Source organism: Schistocerca piceifrons, chromosome 5, assembly GCF_021461385.2.
Source record: "Schistocerca piceifrons isolate TAMUIC-IGC-003096 chromosome 5, iqSchPice1.1, whole genome shotgun sequence".
NCBI lineage: Eukaryota > Metazoa > Arthropoda > Insecta > Orthoptera > Acrididae > Schistocerca > Schistocerca piceifrons.
The window spans coordinates 188,072,338-188,078,558 of record NC_060142.1 but is presented as its reverse complement, the minus strand read 5'-3'; the positions used below and the strand labels follow the sequence as shown (position 1 = coordinate 188,078,558).

At 41.8% G+C, this 6,221-nt stretch overlaps 1 non-coding gene across 1 annotated transcript; it reads right to left on the bottom strand.

Moving 5' to 3' along the window:
• Positions 1–2,676: 2,676 nt before the first annotated feature.
• On the bottom strand, positions 2,677–2,751 carry Trnas-cga. Its single transcript has one exon. It is a non-coding gene; the product is annotated as a tRNA-Ser (tRNA).
• Positions 2,752–6,221: the final 3,470 nt, after the last annotated feature.

Below are 6,221 nucleotides of genomic sequence, written 5' to 3'. Positions count from 1 at the left end.
GTGTTTTTTCATTATTTCCATGTTTTAAATAATGCGTCATGACAGGTTCAGTCAACAAAGCATCTGGCTTGTGTTCTTATATTAGAATGTAATTCTGGTTTTCTTGAGTAATTATGGTATTTTTATTTCCTTTAGTTACTTCTGTATAAATGGTATTTAAAATTTCTTGTCTTGTTGAAGAACAACCGTGCCAGATGTGTACGTTGAGTCACACTCCCACACACAGAACAGTTACATTTGTGCTTGGGTTTTGTAGGTTTTATAGTTGCTGGGGACTTAATTAATTAACTGTGTTTATGAAAAATTTCATTTCATTCTTTGTTGTTGTTCTAAGCAGTCAGATAGCGTAATAATACTAGTCAGGGCCAACCGTTTACGAAACAGCGTAATCGGACATACAGCTACTAAAAATTTAAAAAGTATTTTCATCATATTTAATTAAGCCCCCATGCACGTGGCGACCGCTGCTTCGGATCGTCCCTTGGAATCTTCTGATCGTAAAAATAGTAGACCGTAGTATTGTTGTAGTAATTTGAGTTTAGTAATTGTAGTCTGTATTGCATGTGTAGATTTGGTAATTGTCATTCTTCTAATGGTATTTTTCAAAATTTAAATTTGTTGTCTTGTCAACGGGTTTGACAATTTAGTGCAATTATTTCAATTGTTCGATTGATCGTGTTTGAGGGAGTCATTGCATGTGAATGGTATTGTTGAGATAAAGAGTCACCGTGTGTAATTTTCGTACAGTGACGAATTTTTTGTATGTTTTGTAAATGATTACGCGATCTATGAAAAAGGCGAAAATGATGAATAGGGAGAATGATGAAATTGTTGACATGGCGAACTCGCCAACACAGGACAACAGTATGATGAATAATGGAGTTGAAAATGATTTAATAAGTCGGGAAGACAGTCCGGAACCATTTCAAAATTTTTCTCAATCAGAAAATTCACAGAATCTGAGATTAACGACAGAAGATTCTGGAATAGTATCGAACACAGATAGCCTTATGGCTATGCAGAAGGAAGTTAGTTTTGCGGGAAATGTTAGGGGCGAAAAGAATTTCGAACCGGCTAATATGGAGCAGTTGATGGGTGCAATATTAAATCTGGGATCACAGTTGGAATCTAAGTTTAAAACAGAGATGGGAACTTTGCGATCTGAAATTAAAACTGATATAGGAACAATTAGAACTGAGATGGGAACAATATGAAAGATGAATTAAAGAAAGAAATTAGAGAAGAAGTACAATAGATTAATTGCAGTAGAGATTAGACAAAGGGAACAGGATAAAGAACAGGAAGAAAGAGATCGCGTGATAGTTCAAAAATTTTCAGAGTTAAATTTACAACGTGCATGGGGGCTTAATTAAATATGATTGAAAATCTTTTTAGTTTTTAGTATGTCCGATTACGCTGTTTCGTAATCGGTTGGCCCTGACTAGTATTATTACGCAATCTGACTGCTTAGAACAACAACAAAGAATGAAATGAAGTTTTTCATAAACACAGTTAATTAATTAAGTCCCCAGCAACTATAAAACCTACAAAACCCAAGCACAAAAATTTTAAATACCATTTATACAGAAGTAACTAAAGGAAATAAAAATACCATAATTACTCAAGAAAACCAGAATTACACTCTAATACAAGAACACAAGCCAGATGCTTTGTTGACTGAACCTGTCATGACGCATTATTTAAAACATGGAAATAATGAAAAAACACGCAATATTTTACCTTCATATATATTGACGAAAAGCACTCTGATCGTTACAATATCTTCATTAGAATAACATCTGCTATCTCTCCCATCAAATAACTGGATAAAACATGGAACAAGCACTCCTTACTACAGCATCTCGACAAGCCTTGCCCACTCGCACATCTCAACACGAACTGTCTTCTATGAGCTCTGCCCACGCACTGACTACCACGAGCTCTCAACAAGCACTGTGGAGGCGGCTTAATAATACTCTTTGGCGCAATCTCTGGCGCAGTGGCTCAGTGTAGCCACCTTTCACTATGTCTCTGGACGTTTGAGCAAACTCGGATACAAGACTCACCCATATGAAGAGTCACTCTGGTTCATAAAATTTGTCGGTACTTAGAAAAAATTGGCGTTTCACTTATAATTACATGTGACATTTCAATTACGAAAAATATCGCGTATATATTGAAAGTAGTACAGACAGTACCCATTTAGAGAAACTTTGAGCTACTACGAGCTAAAGTGGACTCTGGTTTCTTCCGCGCCCTGAACGATACCTGTCAAGGGACGAGGTCTGTTCGCCGCCCGCGCTGTTCGTAATTAGCGGAGCACAGGGCTTCCGGAAAACCGCCACAAGTTCGGCAGCTGCAGGCTGCGATGACGCCAACGAGCTTGCCAGAGGAAACTTGGCGGCGTGCCTTCCTGCTGCCACTCGTGACTTCGAGAGCGACGAACGTCTGGTGGCTTCCATCGAGACAACTTACAGTATTTCGGATGACGCGTCGCGTAGTGCTAGGAGATGTGTTGCAAAGTAACCGTTATGTTCCGTAACCTTTCACGATAACGATGGTATACAATGCTTGCCGGCTAGTAATTTCCTCAAACTATAACGATGACTAGAATGAGATTTTCACTCTACAGCGGAGTGTGCGCTGATATGAAACTTCCTGGCAGATTAAAACTGTGTGCCGGACCGAGACTCGAACTCGGGACCTTTGCCTTTCGCGGGCAAGTGCTCTACCAACTGAGCTATCCAAGCATGACTCACGCCCCGTCCTCAAAGCTTTGAGGACGGGGCGTTTTATAATGATGACGTTTTTTTAATCACCTGTCTTCTGGATGGTTTGATGCAAAAAAAGAATTGTAAATTTGTGGTAAGATCTTATGGGACCAAACTGTTTAGGTCATCGGTCCCTACGCTTACACACTACTGATTCTAATTTAAACTGACTTACGCTATGGACAACACACACACCCATGCCCGAAGTAGGACTCGAACCCGCGACGGGGGGAGCCGTGCGGACCGTGACAAGGCGCCCCAGACGGCGCTGCTACCCCGAGCGGCTAGTTTGATGCAGCCCGCCACGAATTCCTCTCCTGTGCCAACCTGTTCATCTCAGAGTAGCACTTGCAACCTACGTCTTCAATTATTTGCTGGACATATTCCAATCTCCGTCTTCCTCTCCAGTTTTTACCTCCTACAGCGCCCTCTAGTACCATGGAAGCTATTCCCTGATGCCTTAACGGACGTATTATTTTGTCCCTTCTTATTGTCAGTATTATCCATATATTCCTTTCCTCTCCGATTCTGCGCAGAACCTCCTCATTCCTCACCTTATCATTCCACCTAATTTTTAACATTCTTCTACATCTACATCTACATGGGTACTCTGCAAATCACATTTAAGTGCCTGGCAGAGGGTTCATCGAACCACCTTCACAATTCTCTATTATTCCAATCTCGTATAGCGCGCGGAAAGAATAAACACCTGTATCTTTCCGTACGAGCTCAGATTTCCCTTATTTTATCGTGGTGATCGTTCCGCCCTATGTAGGTCGGTGTCAACAAAATATTTTCGCATTCGGAGGAGAACGTTGGTGATTGGAATTTCGTGAGAAGATTCCGTCGCAACGAAAAACGCCTTTCTTTTAATGATTTCCAATCCAAATCCTGTATCATTTCTGTTACACTCTCTCCCATATTTTGCGGTTATACAAAACGTGCTGCATTTCTCTGAACTTTTTCGGTGTACTCCGTCAGTCCTACCTGGTAACGTTCCCGCACCACGCAGTAGTATTCTAAAAGAGGATGCTTCTGTAGCACGACATGTCTAATGCTCCGAATCTCTTCATTTCCAGTTTTCCTACAGTCATTGTTTCACTACCATACGATGCTGTGTTCCAAACGTGCTTTCTCAGAAATTTCTTACTCAGATTAAGGCCTATCTTGATACTAGTAGACTTCTTATGGCCGGGAACGCCCATTTTGCCAATGCTAGTGTGCTTTTTATGTCTTTCTTCCGTCCGGCATGGATCATTTTGCTACCTCTCGCTATTGTCATGTCTGCTACTTATCATTACTTCCGTCTTTCTTCGATTTAGTTTCAGTACATATTCTTTACTCGTTAGACTGTTCATTCCATTCAAAAGATTCTGTAATTCTTCTTGAACTTTTGAACTCCTGAACTTTTCTCTTATTTCCGTTATCGCTTCTTCGATGTTTAGATGGAACAGCAGGGGTGAAAGAATATATATCCTTTTTAATCTGTTCACTTCGTTCTCGGTCTTCTGCTCTTGTTCTCTCTTGGTTCTTGTGCGTATTGTATATTCCCTATTTTTGTCAGAATTTCGAACATTTTTCATCATTTTAAATTATTGAACGCTTTTTACAGCTCGACAAGTTCTACGAACGTCTCTTAATTTTGTCTTACTTTCATTTTCGTCCGCAACGTCAGACCTGCCTCTCTTGTGCGTTTCCCTTTCCTAGAGCCGGCCGCGGTGGCCGAGCGGTTCTAGGCGCTTCAATCCGGAACCGCGCGACTGCTACGGTCGCAGGTTGAATCCTGCCTTGGGCATGGATGTGTTTGATGTCCTTAGGTTAGTTAGGTTTAGGTAGTTCTAATTCTAGGGGACTGATGACCTCCGATGTTAAGTCCCATAGTGCTCAGAGCCATTTGAACCTTTCCTAGAGCCAAACTGATCGTCATCTAACTTAGATGTTGGGATTAATGGGACAAGCTGAAGAACGGGGTTAGATGACCACTCAAGCAGACGAAATTCATACGTCTAGATAGCATCATCGCAGTGATCCTTCCGACATTTCACACAGTGAGGCTCTAAAAGTCGTACATTGAAACCGCTTCCATCAGGTCAATGTATGTACGAATACTGTCGTATACACTGCTTCATATGTACATAATTTTCAAGACTTCAACGTAATCGGATGTACAGCAACGTAATATATTTTATTAATTCACTATAACACTGACTAAAGTGTCACTATTTATTCGTGTTTTACGATCATCCTACCCAAAAAATCACGTTTAACATCGACGACTGGGTCAAGTTGACCATCTCGTTTTACAGGGTGTCCCAAAAAGTGTGACCCGATTTTAACTTCTAATAATATTGAGATAAATGTCACTAGGCGCTAGATGTAATCGGCATGGTCTAGAGTCTCAGAAAAAATCCGCTAGATGTCGCTACGAGTGCAGCCAGTCTCGCGCTATGTGGCGTCCGCGTAACAGAAGGCGTACTGTATTATTGAATTTAGTCGTACTCAATCAGTGATCGCAGTTCAGCGGGCGTTTCATCTTCAATATCGTGCTAAACCACCATCACCTAAGAACATTCGACGGTGGTATAAACAGTTTGAAGAAACAAGGTGCCCCTGTAAAGGCAAAAGTCCTGGCCGGTTACGCGTTCCTGAACGAACAGTGGAACAAATCCGACGAGCATTTGAGCGGAGCCCCCGCAAGTCTACGCGTCGTGCTAGCCGAGACCTTGCGGTACCGCGCATGACAAGCGTGGCGTGTGTTACGGTGTCGTTTAGCCCTCAAACCATACCTATTATAACTGGTACAAGCTCTTCGAGTGGACTTTAGCAATGCTATTCTAGAGGTCATGGAAGATGACACTTTTATGTCATGTTTCATATTCAGCGATGAGGCAACATTCCATATTAGCGGTAAGGTTCACCGTCATAATGTGCATATATGGGGGCTCGAAACCCCATGAAACAACTAAACACGAACGTGATTCACCCAAAGTGAATTTTTTTGTGCTGTTTCGCAAAGCAAGGTTTATGGACCTACTTTTTGAGGTAGAAACCGTAACAGGACAATCTTATCTTGCAGTGCTACAGAACTGGTTATTCCCGCAACTTGACTCTGATAATTCCATCTATCAGCAAGAGGGAGCACCACCGCCCTGGTACAACAACGTGCGCAGTTTCCTCAATGCCAATGTGCCTCAACGTTGGATAGGGCGTACAGGACTGCGAGACAGGCTTTACACTCTTAGCCTCCTAGGTCCCCTGACTTAACACCATGTGATTTCTTACTGTGTGGATATGTTAAACATTGTGTTTACGTTCCTCCCTTACCTCGTGACATTGATGAACTGAAAACTAGAATATCAGCTGCTGTAGCTTCAGTGACAGGAGACACCTTACTCTCAGTTTGGGATGAATTCGGCTATCGGCTAGATGTCGTCCGTGCAGCCAATGGAG